At 47.6% G+C, this 17,031-nt stretch overlaps 1 long non-coding RNA gene across 1 annotated transcript in view; it reads right to left on the bottom strand.

Annotated features, from left to right (window-relative positions):
• LOC118892914 overlaps nucleotides 1–7,645 on the bottom strand; it is a 197,607-nt gene extending 189,962 nt beyond the window's left edge. Inside the window, exon 1 of the long non-coding RNA XR_005019370.1 lies at nucleotides 7,568–7,645. This is a non-coding gene — a long non-coding RNA (uncharacterized LOC118892914). The remainder of the gene's footprint in view (nucleotides 1–7,567) is intronic.
• Between the last annotated feature and the right edge of the window lie 9,386 nt (nucleotides 7,646–17,031).

Genomic DNA, 17,031 nt, shown 5'->3' with positions numbered 1-17,031 from the left:
CCCATCCCACTGTCCCAGATTGGGTCACAAACCCATTCCAAAACCAACCACTATCAAGGAAATAAGATGACATATTTGGCTTAGAAGAATAATTTATACACAGGAGGAATCAACTACTCTGAATCATCACCTGAAACACTTGGGAGGCTACTGGTCCAGGCAAAGGATGCTAGAAGCCTAAACTATGATAACGGTGGTAAAAAGATGGGGAGATGATAATGGATTCAAGATTTCTTTAGGAAGTTATGTTGGTAGCACTTGGTGGTGGATTGAATGTGGAAGAGGAGGGAAACGAATGAAGAAAGGACACCCTCCCCTCCATATTTCCAGCTTGGGTGAGTGGGTAGAAGCAAGTGCCACTAACTGAGCAAAAGAATCCAAGAGAAGGAGGGGAGGGTTTGGGGAAAAGTTGGTTTGGGGCACGTTCAATGTGAAGGGTCTGTGGGCATTGAAATAATTGTGTTGGGCCGTCAGTGGAGTATATGAGTCAAACCATTATCCCAGACAGGTGGTCCATACTCAGCCATGGTTCTCAGGTGGGCTTTGGTCCATACAGGCATTTTTGAACCAACATTTAATCACTGAGAGAGTCCAGGATTATGTATTTCTGGCTTCTCAGGGAAAACTGGAAAATCTGGCAACACGGGTCCTGAATTCCTACATGTCAACAGTTGGGTGGAAACCAGGGGCAGCCATTCCCTTCAGCTAGAACAAGAGGTTCTCTGGCCTGCCACACTCAATCCATTTCATTCACTAACTTTATCCTCCCGGCCCCTGAAGGCATTTCCATCTGATGCCCTGCTCAGAACGGCGGGCTGTGGAAGAGGGGGAAGAGGTCAGAGCTGCAGACAGACATCTGGCAGTCACTAGCATTTAGGTGGTGGTCAAAGCCCTGACTGTGGATGCCATCACACAAAGACAAAGTGAAAGGAGAAGTGGGTCAAGGAGGACACCCTGGAGCCATCACTTTTTAAGAAATGGAGAAAGAGAAGTTCACGTAGGAGAGAGAAACTGGAATGCAGCAAGTGAGCTTGAAGTCTCAGGAGCTAAGAGTCTGGAGGTGGAGGCAGTGCTCACCTGTGCCAGATGCAACAGGAGGTCCAGGGAGAGGAGGGTCCAAAGAAAACACGGCGCTGGGGAGATGAGTCGTGGGTGCCCTGGGAGCCGCCCTGGTGGCACAGCGAGGGAAAAGGCAGATGGCAATGGGCTGGATGGAGGATGAGAGATAAGTCGACACAGGGCACATAGATGGCTCAGGTGAGAAAGGGAGGAGAAAGGATGAACAGAAGCTGGAGAGGTTATGGGGTCAAGGCATGGGCCCTTTGTAGGATCAGAGAGACTTGGACATTTTAAAGGGAAGAAAGAAGCTAGTGATGAGAGGAGGCCACAGAAATTAACCTAGAGGGATGAACAACAGAACCGAGTCCAAGACGAGGGAGTGGGAGCAGGGAGATGCCATGGTCAGGCACAGGTGCCTGGATTCACCACAAAAAGGACTCCGAGGCTGGGGGACTGGAGGTGAAGATAAACCTGTCGGCAGATGAGGATATTCAGAAATGCGAGAGCTACTAACGGACCTTCACAAGGTAGGGGCTTAGTAACCTTTCAAAGGGATGCCCCCAGGTGTCCATCCTTTCCCATTAGGTACGAAGGCCGGGGTGCGGAGCCTGGGGATGCATAGCGCCACATGCCCTGAACTACAGGCAGCAGTGGTGGAGGGCAGAGCTGGCTTTCAAGCCCTGGGGTAGAGGGAAGGAAGCACACGCTGGATGACCTGGATATTGAGTCTCTGTGGGAGGGGGATGCAGCAGCTCTGCGGGTGGAGGGGAAGGCTCATAGCACCACGCACGGCTTGAGAGCTGGCCACAACACAGTCGCTGGGTCCTCTCTGGTGCGCACCCTGGTTTGGATGAATGTCTTGCTCCCTCCCCTATGCTGAACTCTCCTCAAAAGCAACTGCCAAAAAAAAAAGCAACTGCCATAACCAAGGCAACAGTAAACCTAACTCTACTCACCCCTCCCCCATGAGTACATCAATCTATCTGAAGAAAGCAAATGTGTGTTTGGCTGATGTTGCACTCAACTCTGAAGCCCAGTAACTGTTGGTGCCACTTTTACCCAAGGCCTTTGGGCTTCCTTTAGAGGAGATGTTGGCCAAAGCAATTTTTGGTGATTAGAAAGCACCTCGTGGGACTTCCCTGGTGGCGCAGTGGTTAAGACTCTGCTCTCCCAATGTAGGGAGCCTGAGTTCGATCCCTGGCCAGGGAACTAGATCCCACATGCACGCCACAACTAAGGAGCCCGCCTGAAGCAACTAAAATGAGCCCACGTGCTACAACTACGGAGCCCACAAGCCACAACTAAGGAGCCAGTGGAACCAAATAAATAAATAAATAAATAAATAAATAAATAAATAAATAAATAAATTTTTTAAAAGGGAGGGAGGGAGGAAGGAAGGAAGAAGGCACCCCATGGCATTTTTCTGAGGCAACTTTCTATCCTGGGGAATCAGGCAGATTCTAAGGCAATGGTTCTCCTGGCAGCCCACGGTCAGGGTCAAGGCTTTCATTGTGACAAACAAATCCCCTCCTGGTTTGGGGCTGCAGCACTTACAGGGCTGCCCGAGGCCCTCAGCTCCAGACCAGCCTCTGTGGTCCACATTCCGCAATCGCAGTGGAAGCTCTGAGCAGCAGGGAGAGTTTCCCACAACAACACAAACGAGCCCCTTGACGTCCAGCTCCAGATGTGACTTCCAAATTCTCAGTGACTTTCACCTTAAACTATGTTGATTGAGGACAGAGGTGAAAGATGACCGAGTACCATCAATGAGGAACCCCCAAGCCCACCAGTAGACTACAGCATCCACTCTCCTTTTTCCCACATTTTAATGAAATGGCCTAAGCATAATTATTCGGATTGTTTCTCTTCTGTGTCTTGTTTATTTTATGGTGGCGTTGCTATGAAACAAAAACAAACAGAAAGCTCTTTTTTAAAAAAAAAAAACAATACAGGAAGAGAAATATGCTCGGAAAGGCCACTATCTTGATATTCAGCATCTCCAGGATAACTAAGATTTCGCTGATACTGAAAACCTCCATGTCTTAAAGACTACCTCTGATCTTAAAAATAACAATAATCTGTTTACAGTCCTTGCACTGGAAAAGTCAATATTCTTTAATTCCTTCTAAAAACCAGGGGCATTAAAATAGAATCAAGGCTCTAAGAGGGAGGCATGCTGGCATCATTTCACTTGCTTTGAATTACGTGGTTAAACCCAGCATGCATTTCCCTAGAGAGGAAGTGGAGTCTTCTTTCAAGAACACGCTAAACGCCCATCTGTCAGAAACAATTTGGGGGTACTGAGGTACAGAGATGAAGAATAGAACAGACCATCCCTTGAGGTCCCTGCCTGTGCAGAACACTTCTGCCTCTGCAAGATGATGTACTCGTTGTCCTTGATCAACTGCCCCCGCATGACAGGCATGGTGCCACCCAAGCCAAGGACACAGCCGTGCAGGTCTGTAAGAGGCTCTCCTTCTCCTGTTAGAGCCGGGTGCCCAGATAAACAATCACAAGACAACAGCACATTATGAGAGTTGAATGCTGATGGGTACATACCCCAAACACCACTATGAAATATCTATTAGTGGGAAGAGGGCACCATTGAGAGCCGACCTCTTGTACTACCGTGGGCGCTTGGGATTTCACTTGTTTCTCAATGAACACAACAGCCCTCTGAGGTAGGTGTCCTTATCTTCATGCCCTGAGTGATGCCCCAAGTCACCAGGGTAGCTTGCTCCAATTCCAAAGTCCCTGTTCTTTTTATGCCAAGCAACATCTCAAGTACTATTCTTGAATATAGCCTTTCCTGACTCCCTTAACTGAATGTTATTTGTACTTCTGTTAAGGCAACTACCTTCATCTAGAAGGACAGTCATTTGTCTACTTGTCAGTTTTATAGGACTATAAACTTCAAAGCAAGGAATGGCATCTCTTTATGTATTTAGTGTGTGTGTATCATTTTTTAGATAAGAGGTGGCTCTCTGATGAGGTGATGCTTAGGCAGACACCTGAAAGAAATAAGAACAATCCTGGAGGATGGGGGATGGCATGGGGGACATCCCAGCAGAGAGCACAGCCAATACAAAGGTCCTACATCAAGGGGCAAGTTTGAGGAACGAAACCTCTACCCCACCCTTGTCATTCTGTCCCCTTTCCCTGTTTTATTTTTCTTCAAGGCATTTTTTGCTCTTTGACATCACATTTATGAGTTTATCTGCTTACTGCCTACACCTCAACTAGAAATGAGCTCTATGAGGACGTGGACTTTGTTTTCACCACTGCTGCTCCTTACAGCCTAGAGCCAGTCTGGCATATGCAGGGGACTCCATACAAATTTGTTTAGAAACATATGAATAAATGCATAGAGCACTATACACATTTTCAAAGTTTTGTTTATTTTTATTATGCACTTATGTACAACCACTGAACTAAGCACTTTATACACACTATTGCATTTAATCCTCATGAAAACCCTATTCAGGTGGGTACTCTTAACCGCATTTTACAAGGGGTGAAACTGAAGTTAGAAAAGCTTGCTCACAGTGACTCAGCCAGCAGTGGTGGAGCTGGGATATGAACCCAGGTCTGATCCAAAGGCCTGTGCCTTTTAACTAAAGCATTATTCTCGTACATGGGAGGCCCCTGACAAACAGTCACTGGATGGAGTCAAATATATTCAGTGCAGAGGAGGGGGCAAGGTCAAAGACGGTGTAACCTAGAATTTGGAGAGCAGGTTAAAAGATGCCTGATTCTTGTACGGAAGCTAAAAAGACCCAACATCAAAGACAGGAGGTTAGCTGAATGTGCACTTTTTCCCCCAGAAATTTACCTACCTAAGAAATGAGATGTCTAAGTGTGTGACTTCTAAAGGCTCCTAGGCTGCGTAACTCAAAAGGAAGACACTGATTTCAATGCAGCAAGTGGCAGAGGTGGTCAGCCCTCAGGAACGGTCATATGATTAGGGGAGGCAGAGCGGTGATGCCGGAAGTTTTTGGTGACTCCAAGGAAAGGCTGAGCAGAATCAGAGTTTACTCAGGAGGCCCTGCCTATGGTGGGCTGGAGAATTTTGCTCTGCTGAAAGGTCAGTGACAAATATAAAGCTCAAAAGCTCTTCATCCAGAACAGGTTAGATAAAATAGCCCACCAAGTCTCACTAACTCCTTTGCTTTGGTTTCATGCTTACTAAGACCAATCCAGTTCCTTGATACTGAGAATGCAATTCCCAGAAGCATATCACAGGTTTTCTCCTCCCAGCTACATTGCTAAGTTAGCACTCGGGCTTACGAGTCAGGCTCTGCTGCTGGTACGGGAGCTCTAAGCTTGCTCAGTCCCGGGTGAATTTAACACAGGTTCCCCAGGTGGTAGGTCCGAGTGAGCCCTGGGCTCAGATGCTGCATGGCAGCAGTGGGTCCAGGTCTGCCTTCACCACCTCTATTGGATGGGATCATGACCACTCCTCTGTCCCACAGGTTCTGACCCTTGGGTGAGAGTATGGCTATAACAACAAATTCACTGATCCAAGAAACTCAGTTATCACTAAATCAGTCATCACAGGGAAATGAAGGTTTTTCCCTACTTCTCTTATTAACACTGATCTAAAGGTATTTTTTTCTTCTACCATAAACACAAGTTGGGTTTCCCAACATCAAACCACCTTTCCCTCCTCATGAATGATAGCTACAGGCAGAAATTAAAAGCACTGAAGCCCTCATGTCCGTATTCTGATCACTTCTTTGAGATCACAGAGACACCTTGTGCTGTGCTGCGGTTTACTGACTTCCAAGTGCCTTCAAGGGCCATCTCGTGGCATCCTCCCAACAATACCCTCAAGGTAGGCAGGGAAATGGTTACTCCCCATTTTGGGGCAATAGACCCCAGGAGGCCACACAAGTTACTCAAGGCCCAGGGTCCCAGAGCCAGAGAAGGGGGAGCTGGCCTCAAACCCAGGCCTGTGACCTCATGCCTGGAGCCCTTTTCCTGAACTGCAGGACCATGGGGGCCATGACCTACCCTGGCCCTGAGGATGCTTAACCCTGTGGATGCCGAAAGAGCCAGTTTGTGAGCTGAATACCAGTGTATTCACAAGCAATGTTTCAAACCCTTACCATGGTACTCTGTACTAGAGACTGAACTTCAACTCTCTCAGTGGTGAAATAGAAAGGTGAAAAAGGGACTTCCCTGGTGGCACAGTGGTTAAGAATCTGCCTGCCAATTCAGGGGACACGGGTTCGATCCCTGGTCCGGGAAGATCCCACATGCTGCGAAGCAACTAAGCCCGTGCGCCACAACTACTGAGCCTGCGCTCTAGAGCCCAGAACCCACAACTACTGAAGCCCCTGCACCTAGAGCCCGTGCTCCGCAACAAGAGAAGTCACCGCAATGAGAAGCCCGTGCACCGCAACCAAGAGTAGCCCCTGCTCGCCACAACTAGACAAAGCCCACGTGCAGCAACGAAGACCCAACGCAGCCAAAAATAAAGAAAGGTGAAAAAAAACTCACATGGCACAATACTGAGTGATTTAGAAATTAATACTAAACAATGTTTTTAAATAGCTAACATTTATAAAAACTAGCACTGGCCCAGGCACACTCTCAGAGGTGGCAGAACCAGCTGGGCTCACCTCAGGCTGAGCGTCTTGGCCCCAGACTCAGAGTGAGCAACTTGGCTTTGTAGGTTCTTTCAGAATCGATGAGCCTCAAGTTGGGTCTGACCCCTGAGTCTTCCACCCCCGCCCCCGTCCACACTGCCTCTCAAAATGGCCAGAGCAGGCCTTGTAACCACCCAGCTGGGTGAGTTAGTCATCCTTCCAGACCCTCGTCTCTTAACTACTCTAATTGCAAACACATGTCCTTACACCACGCTCCAACTCAGGCAAACAGGAGACAGAAAAACACTTAGGAGCCCTCAATGTCAAGGGGCATCAAGGTGCTGGGAGCATGACCTTTTCTGGCCTAGGTGCTGGAAAATAAGTGCCTCTACCGAGCTCCTCCCTTGCCCCAAACTGAAAGCGGCTCTGCTGGCCTAACCCAGGGCTGCAACCACATGCCACTTGGGCTCCACGGCACCCGGCTTCTTGAATCAACCTCTACCTTGCCAGCAACTTGGCCTACTAATGCACCAAAAATAGGCTGCCCTCCTCCTTCCTTTGAAGCATTTTAAGGTAAAACGCATTTGATCCACAGGGCAGACCACCCCTCAGACTCTACCCCAGAGCCATTCCAACCTGGTGTGGTTGCTTCCACTATGATGTAAGACGGGCCCTCTAAGCGACAGGCCTCACACACTGTCCCTAGGTGGCCGCTCCACGCTGCTTCCTCGGCCCAGAAAATGGCATCACTGTGTCTCTCAAGACAGAAATATCTGGGAATCGTCCTTGATCCCCGCTTTTTCCTCAACCCTACACCCCCGACTCCCCAATTCTACCTCCAAAATACATCACAAATCTGTCCATCTCTCTCCATCCTCACTGCCTCTTCTCTAGGTCAAGCTACTGTCAACACTTACCTAAGGGTCCTGAACAGCCTCCTGACAGGTCTACCTGCTTCCCCTCTTGGACTCTGGCACACGGCTAGTTATGTCCAAATCCAGTCTCCTCTTCCTGAGGAGTTGGGAATATGACAATCCACTCCCAGACCACATTTCCTAGATGCCCCTGCAGCTAAGTTGGCCATGTGACTCTTTCCTTGCCAGTGAAATGTGAGTGGAAATGATGTGAACAAATTGTGCATCATTTGTTTAAAAGGAAACTGTTTGCCAGGATTTCCTCTCTAATTCCCTTTCTGGGAGACAAGGAGCTGAGGCAGCTCTGACCACACAGATGAACACAGCCACCTTGGGAAGGTGAATGAGAGAAAAGGAGGCTCAGGTCCATGATGATCTTGTGGAGAGCTCTTCACAGGAAGAGACCAGAGGACAGCAAGACTAGAAACAGAGAGATCAGTGTCAAGGCTATTGTAGACTAGAGGACGGAATAGATACAGCTTTGACTAAGGTATTGGTAGCACTGGAAATGGTGAGATGTACCCAGATTCTGGATGTAGATTGTAAACACAAGCAATTGAGTTTCCTGGTAAATTCTACTGGGGGTAATGAGATTAGGAGAAGTCAAGGATGACTCCCAGGTTTTTGGCCTGAGGAGCTGGGAGGGTGGAGGGCCCATGAACTAGGATGGAGGAGGAGTGAAGATGGAGACTATATGGGGAGGACGCTCAGGAATTAAATTTTGGACCTGCTTAAGAGTAGAGGTTACCAATGCCTGAGCCCGGAGTCCACACTACTCGGATGTGAATCCTGACTGATGCTTAACCCCTTGACCACAATCAAGCTACTTAAATTCTGTGTGCCTCCGTGTTCTCACCCACAACATAAGGACTAATAATGGCCCTTATCTCACAAAGATGATATAAAGAGGAAATGCACACATTCCAGACTTTCTTTTGTGCTGCTCCAGTCTTCCAAAAGGCTCCGAACTTTTGAGATCAGGAAGGAATCTTCCCTCATCTCTACGCCCGCTTAACCCATCTCAAATAACACTAAGTCCCCAAGATTCTGAAAGCAGAGATGTGGTTGCCTGCTGTGGTCTGGGGACAACTGTGAGGAAGCTTTCAAAGCAGCTGGTGTAGGAATCTAACTAGAACATTTTCTTCACCTCAGATTCCTGGCAAAACAAGGCCTGCAGTTAGAAGGGAAAGGTTTTAATTACAAGGCCACCTGTCCAGCCATCTGAAGCCAACCCCAGCCTTTGGCTGGTTCCCTGTGGGCAACGGGGCATTTAGGGGAACCGTGCTCAGAGTCCCTGATGCTTTTCACATTTCACAGCCCTGTATGATCAGGGAGAAAATGAATAGCTCTCAGAAACAGGCCCCCGTGACTGCTCCCCTTCCCATTTGTTATTAAGGATGGAAACAGATACTGAGGGTTTAGGTCATGAAGAGCCTGAATTCCTTCCCCTCCTTTCCTGTGGTCAGATAAGGTGGCCCAAAAACCAAATGATCTTATGCTCTCAAAGCTAACTATACCCCTCTAATTCCCCCTCCAAATGGAGATAAGTGGTTTCTAAATTTTTATTAATTGTCCACTGACATTTTTAGACTGACAAATATATGAAAGGCAAGCTGGCTATATTCAAACCTGTGAATTCTAAATCAGAATTAATGGAAATTCCTAACTCTACACAGGGAGGAAGGGAGGGAGGAAAAGAAGGAAGAAAGGGAGGGAAGGAAGGAAGGGAAGGGGGGGGGAGAAGAAAAGAGAAAAGAAAGTGAAAGTAATGAAACTTTTTTAGGGGTGTCATTATTTAAACCATATATCAACAAAGAAAAATTCAAATATTTCCAACTTGGGCCTTTTCTTTTTTTAAGGAATAGACAAAGGCCACAGAATAAAGTGAACCCAAGTACAAAAGGCACCAGGATTAATTAAATTGCAGATGATACAGAGACCGGTTCATTATTCATTAAAACAGTTTCCATTTCTTCTGGGGCCCGTAGCTAGACTACATTTCCCAACCTCCCTTGCAGTCAGTGTGACCATGTGACTGAGTTCTGGCCAGTGGCACGGGCAGAAGCGACAGATGCCATTTCAGGCCTGGCCCATTAAAACCTCCCACGGGTAATTTGCCATGTTCTTTCCCCTTCTGTGTGACCTTGGAAGCTACAATTTGAAGAGGGTGGAGCCACGAGATGGAAGGAACCTGGGAGCCTGAAGCACCCCTTAGAGGAGATCCATCTGCTGACCAGAGACATCTGGTGAGAAATAAACCTGTATATAATAAGCCACTGAAATGTTGGCGTGTATCTGTTCAGGGCAGCTGGTGCTCCATGAACTAATACACAGCTCAGATCTTACCCATCTCCTCCAGACAGCCTCACTTTGGCATCTGCAAATGCTGAGTTTTCATAAGACCTTATCAAAGGTTGTAAGTAAAGTCAATCAGCAGACTAACTACAATCAACACCCATGTTGGCCTTTTCGGTCTCAACCTCATGACTTACCTAGCTGAAAAGTGATGTTCTCATCAGGAATATATTATTCCAAAACAGCATGCACTAAGAACATGCTGTCATTTCCTTTAAAAGGAAGAAATTACATTTAGCAAGATAAGAGTTCCTAAATAAATAAAAGGCAGCAATTAAACAAGCCATTAGCTTGCCATAATAGCATAGAGAGAATTCTCTCTACTGATTGGCCGTGAGCGCCACAAGGGCAAGGACCATGTCCATCTTGTTCACTACTGTGCCTCAGTGTGTGCCTGGCACATAGCAGGCATTCAACAAATACCTGCCCACTGGATGAGAAGATGAAAGGAAGAACTTGCCTCTGCTCACCTCCTTCCTCATGTTCACACACCCCTCATTCTCTATATACTAAGTATACATATGATGCTTCTCCCTGCCACAGGGTCATTGCACGTGCTCTTCCTTCTGCCTGAAACGCCCTGCCCCTCCTCCTCTCCCTCACCTTCACTGTCTCCTTTGGCTGGTTACTCCTACCCCTTTTTCAGATCTTGGCACAAGCATCCCTGCCAGGTCTCTCTGTGTGTCTTACTTACCTTCTGCTTAATTATACATTTACATGTGTGATCATCTCCACAGCACTCGTCTATTTATGAAGTTACCCTGTTTATTTGAGCATGTGTCAATTATTTGTTTCCTCACAAACCCACCAGGGACTTGAATGTCTCATCCACAAATATCTCCCAATGTCCCCCAGAATAGTGTATGGCCCACAGAAAGTCCTCATTCAATAGGCTGAATGAATAAATGACTGTCAGATATCATTATTCTCATTTATTTAGTAGATTTTATCCAGTCAGCCCAATCACTAGGTTTTTTTTTTTTCTCTTCCTATTTTATCATCATATATAGAGAGATGGATATCTGCTAGCATCAGTGAGATGAAAAACCATGAATATGACATTAATAATACAGAATCAAAAAAGTAACCTAGGGCTTCCCTGGTGGTGCAGTGGTTAAGAATCCGCCTGCCAATGCAGGGGACATGGGTTTGAGCCCTGGTCTGGGAAGATCCCACATGCCGCGGAGCAACTAAGCCCATGCGCCACAACTACTGAGCCTGCGCTCTAGAGCCCGCGAGCCACAACTACTGAGCCTGCATGCTACAACTACGGAAGCCCACGCACCTAGAGCCTGGGGTCCGCAACAAGAGAAGCCACCGCGATGAGAAGCCCACACACCGCAACGAAGAGTAGCCCCTGCTCCCGGCAACTGGAGAAAGCCCACGTGCAGCAACAAAGACCAAATGCAGCCAAAAATAAATAAATTAAATAATTTTTTAAAAAAAGTAACCTATCATTTATATTCTTGCCTAATAACCGTGTGTTTAGTGCCTTCTCTGTGCACGCACTATTTCAGTTACTGTAGGGACATATTAGGATAAATTAAACAGAGTTCCCTGTCCCCAAGCAGTTTACAAATCATGTAGCAGGATAATAGTTGATAATATTAATGGTGGATTTTTCCCCAGGTTTCTTTGTATCCATGGCCCTTGCCCTAATCAGTCTGACAGGCTAGTCCGGGAATGAGAAAGCAGAGAGAAAAAATTTCTTTTGAGCTTCAAAGTCTACACCCTGTTGGGAATGGAGCAGATTCTGGTAATTAACACTTTGAGGGAAAATACATGATCATATAAGGCTTCCTGACTCCAACCTTTCCAACTGGGTGACCGCTAAGGAAGAAGGAAACAACAAAAATTCCAGATAGGTTTGGAAGCTCTGAGCGCAGGGCTGACCCATGCCTGGGAAGCACCCAGACCTCAGCTAAGTGGTAGGGCTACGTGATACACTAAAACGTCAGGCAGCTGTGCAGAGTTGCACGGCTCCAGCATGGCACAGGGCAGAAGACGGGCCCTGTGTGTCCAAGAGAGACACCAGTGCAGTAAAGAGAGTACAGCTGCAGGACCTAAAGAGGCCTTGCAAAGGGAAACATGAGATAAGGCAGCAGCGACCTACATGTCCAGTGACTGAAGGCTTAACAGAATGATGTACATTCCAGTAGATGCCAGCTGGACAGATGGCATCTGAGGACGCGATATACCACCTCGCAGGTGCCTTGGCCCCAATCCTCTAGCACTGAGAATGCGGCCTGGGGCCAAAGAGAGTGTAATGGAGAATGGGATGGTATATTTGCAAGCAGATGGGGAGCTCAGAATAGAAACTGAGTTAAAGAGAGTTAAGTTGACATGGTGGCACTAAGAGTCATACCTGTTGTACAGGCTTGAAGAGTTAAGATTAGTGCTAATACAACCATGCTAAAAGGCAGAGGTCACCATAGGCGGTGGAAATTAAGAAGAGCTATGGAGCTGGGGAGCCTTGGAAGGCTTCAGGAAGGAGGTGAAACGTGAGCAGAGGTCTTGGACTGGAAGAGTTTTGAGAGGTGGAGACGTGAAATCATGAGGCTGGAGAGAAACGCATTTCAGAAATGGGAAAGCATAAGCAAAGACGCAGAGGCAGGGAAAGCTTTGTATAAAACAATGCCTTGTACGACTTGTCTACAGCTCAGGGTATATGTAAGTGGGAGCCTGATATCAGTAAAATAATGGAGAGCCTTAAAGGACAGACTGAGGAGTCTGGTCGCTCCATGCTAGGTAATAGGGAATCACACAAGGTGACTGAAGAGTGGATGATATGACCACACTTGTGCCTCGAGAACACGGAGCTAGCAAGGATCCCCTGGAGGAAAAAGAATACAGGGAGAGGGCAAAAGCCAGCACTCAGATGAGGGGCCTGCAGTGCAGGGGGAGCTACAGGAATCGAGGAGATCCTTTTTTTTTTTTTTTTTGGCCATGCCGCGCAGCACACGGGATCCTAGTTCCCCGACCAGGGACTGAACCTGTGCCCCCCACAGTGGAAGCGCGGCATCTTAACCACCGGACCGCCAGGGAAGTCCAAGGAGAACGTCCTGATGGAGATCGAGTTGGGTCTACTTTGCAGGAACTGAAGTGCGGGTGGGGGAGGAAGGAGTTAAAGATGGTTTCAAGGTCCATCTGGGGGAATGGGAGCACTTAGGAGAGGCCAGAGATGGGGTTTAGGCTGAGAGTAGAACACCTAGGTTGGAAATACGGACTTGGATCTCAGAAAGAGGGAGAAATATCAATATTTGGCATTAGTTCTCAGAGTTGGAAGGAACGTTAAAGATCCCCTAGACCACTGCTTCTCAAACCTTAAAAGTATATATGTGAATTTCACCTCAATAAAAAAATGAATAAGTGTTCCCCCCCCCAAAGTATACCAATCATTGAGGATCTTCTTAAATTGCAGATTCTGTGTCAGGAGGTCTGGGGTGAGGCCTGAGAGTCTGCATTTCTAACAAGCTCTCAGGGGATACTGGTGCTGCTGGTTCAGGGACCACACTTCGACGAGCAAAGGATGAGACCAATATTACACCACGTATAATACGTATGTGTCTGGCAGTGCATACAGAAATTTCAGGTGAGTCATAAACATTCTATTTTAAGATCTACACAGATTTTCACTTACCACTGTGATGTGAAGTTTCCTTTAAATGCATTTAAGGATTAAAAAGTTGACTTGAAGGAAACAATAATAAGTAACAAGAGAGGAGGCATGCATAGGTGGCAAAAATTGGGCAGGGGGCCTCCAGTTACTGAAGTCTGAGCAATGCTTGTAGGAAGCCTCTGAGGATACTTGTAGGAAGAGAAAGAAATTCTAGTTTAGAATAAACAGTGGTGATGCCGGAGGGAGAAGTGTTGCTTGATGGAGCAAGGTGACTAACAGCGAAGGTGACTAACATTTGCGAGCATTTCCGGAGCCCGTGAGCCCAGCACTGACCTGGAGCGAATCTACTTCTTCCACTTCATCTACTCCTCACAACAGCCCTGTGAGGTCGCTGTCAGTGTTGTCCCCAGTGTCCGGATGAGGACACCGTGGCTCAGACAGGTTGCCCAAGGTCAAGCAGCTAGCAAGTTCTGGAGCCAGGACTTGAATCCAGGGCTGGAGGACTCCTTTCTCTCCATCACACTGTACCCCAATCCAGCAGGCTCGAAGCTTCTACAGCATTCTCCTCCTTCCAAAGCTGCTGCTGCTCATTTTCTTTTTTTTTTTTTTTTTTTTAATTTTTTGGCCACGCCACATGGCATGCAGGATCTTAGTTCTCCGACCAGGGATCGAACCCGCGCCCCTGCAGAGGAAGTGCTGGAAACGCAGGGTCTTAACCACTGGACCACCAGGGAAGTCCTGCTGCTCATTTTCTATTAATGCAATTCAGTGTAACTTTGTTGCATTAATGCCAGCAAGAATGATGTGATTTCCAATTCACTGAATTCTTTTTATAAATCAGGGATTATCATTCCCATTTTTTAAAAAATTTTTTTAAACATTTCTTTAATTTATTTATTTATTTTATATTTATTTTTGGCTGTGTTGGGTCTTCATTTCTGTGTGAGGGCTTTCTCCAGTTGCGGCGAGCGGGGGCCACCCTTCATCGCGGTGCGCGGGCCTCTCACTGTCGCGGCCTCTCCCGTTGCGGAGCACAGGCTCCAGACGCGCAGGCTCAGTAGTTGTGGCTCACGGGCTTAGTTGCTCCGCGGCATGTGGGATCTTCCCAGACCAGGGCTCGAACCCGTTTCCCCTGCATTGGCAGGCAGATTCTTAACCACTGCGCCACCAGGGAAGCCCTATCATTCCCATTTTTTTTTTTTTTAAAGCAATTTTTTTTTCAAAGGAATTCCTTTATTTTTATTATTTATTTATTTTTAGCTGTGTTGGGTCTTCGTTTCTGTGCAAGGGCTTTCTCTAGTTGTGGCGAGCGGGGGCCACTCTTCATCGCGGTGTGCGGGCCTCTCACTATCGCGGCCTCTCCTGTTGCGGAGCACAGGCTCCAGACGCGCAGGCTCAGTAGTTGTGGCTCACGGGCCTAGTCGCTCCGCGGCATGTGAGATCTTCCCAGACCAGGGCTCGAACCCGTGTCCCCTGCATTGGCAAGCAGATTCTCAAGCACTGCGCCACCAGGGAAGCCCCCATTCCCACTTTTAAGATGACAAACTGAGGCTCACCGGGGTCACACCGTCAGGACTCAGAACTTAGGTCTGCCTGACTCCAGATTCAAGGCTTTTCCAACAAACCTACCCCGACCCCACTTCTCTTGGTACGTAACTGTTAATAAGAAGACTTCCTTCCCCAGACTGGAGTGGCTTCTTACCATTTGCCAAACACATGTCACCCACCTCACTCTCTGCCTTGGTGGACACATGACACCGTTTAAACCAATTCAGACTTTAACCTATAATCTTGGTGTCAGTTGGTGGCTAATAGCTGCCTTGTAACTTTAATCGGTGCACCAGATCTCCGGCAGGTGCAGACAAGCCACAAAGAAACCCACTTTGAATCTCTGCATGCTGGAACCATCCCTAGATTATAAACCAAACCATATGCAGTGTCAGGCAAGGCCTTTAGTTTTACCAGGAATGCTACAAACATTTTTTTAAACCAACCTTTGTTTTAGATGTTACAGAAAGGAAAGATACTATAAATAGCTCTCATAGGGCAGCTAGTAAAATTATTCTTCTAAACCAACATCTATTCATACAGCATCACGACCCAAACCCAGAATACTGTTATTTTGCAAGAAGAAAGCATTCTAGAAGCAAGGATTTAAGTGTGAGACAAATAACATCGACTCTAGATTCTAGCCTTAATCCTCTCTAATTTATGTTAAATACAGCATCTTAAACAATCACTAGTTTTCTCTTCAAAAAGGACTTCCATCTAGAAGCCAGACTTGCTGACTTTCCCTTCTTGTCATTTCCTACAACTGCCCCTCCCCCTTTCCCCCCTTCCTTCCTTCCTTCCTTTTCCCCCATTTCCTGGTTCTGTGCTGCTTTACACAAACGCTTTCATCTCCTGAATTCTGTTCAGGGCACCATGACACAAGCACAAATTCTTCCCCTCTCCTTCAATCCATACCCCGTTCACCCAGATTGACCCATCTTGGTTGGCAACAGTCTGTCTAGCGCCCGCAGGCAAGTACAGGATATGTGCCCACAGCATCTGAAGGAGTGAGAGCAACACGGCATCCTGATGGGATTGGCCGGGACACAGAAAACCCCAAGTCCTGCCACAAACCAGCCACTGTCCCCACAAGGCCCCTGGGGGAAAAGGGTGCACAGAGAACGAAGCAAGGCCAAATGACACTTTATTATTGGTGGACGTTGGCCTCGGGTTCTGAGCAAAACTCCAGTGAGACTGGCTGGGTGGTGGACTCCCTACTAGAGCGAGCTGAGCATGAGGGAAGATCCAGAACATTCACTCCCAGGCCCAGTTCTGAGCCTCCAACAAGAGCCAGCCGCCACTGTGACACACGAGGGAGAACAGCAAGCAGGGGAAATGGGGTGATGGACTCCATGCCCAGAGTGGAGTAAACCCAGGCCACCTTCCCAGACCTTCTCCAGCCAAGGGAGAGAAAATGAGTGCACTGGAGAGAAGGACCAGGGTTGAATGAATGGATGAACGGACAGACAGACAAGAGAACAAGAAGAGGATGGAAAAAGACAAGCCAGGCCTTCTCCCAGTGGGCGCAGGCCTCAAGCCAAATGACTGAGCACAAGCATCTCGACGACTTCCACCTAGAAGGGCAAACAGGGCAGGAGCAGGGCCCATCTTTTAGCCCCTAAGTAGCAGAGTGAGAAGACAGGAGAGAAAGTCCCTTGCAGGGAACACTGCCTGGACCCTTAGTGTTCCGGCCACATGAAGGGACAGAGAGGCCCATCCGAGGTTAGGTGGGCCTTCTAGGGGCCTCAACGCTCCATACTCTGCCCCATCCCTTCCACACACGTTCTCAACCCCTCCTCTGGGTGTGGCCCTGGCAGGTACCAACACCTCACTTCCATACTTGAGAGCTGGGTAGGAAAGCACAGGAGCTGAGACAGACCTCATCCTACCTTCCTGTTTCCAGGACATGTTCTTCAAGCGAAACCAAGGCACTTGGTGATGC

The sequence above is a fragment of the Balaenoptera musculus genome, chromosome 3 (genome assembly GCF_009873245.2).
Source record: "Balaenoptera musculus isolate JJ_BM4_2016_0621 chromosome 3, mBalMus1.pri.v3, whole genome shotgun sequence".
Classification (NCBI taxonomy): domain Eukaryota; kingdom Metazoa; phylum Chordata; class Mammalia; order Artiodactyla; family Balaenopteridae; genus Balaenoptera; species Balaenoptera musculus.
Note: the sequence above shows the minus strand (reverse complement) of the source record. Positions and strands in the feature narration are given on the sequence as shown.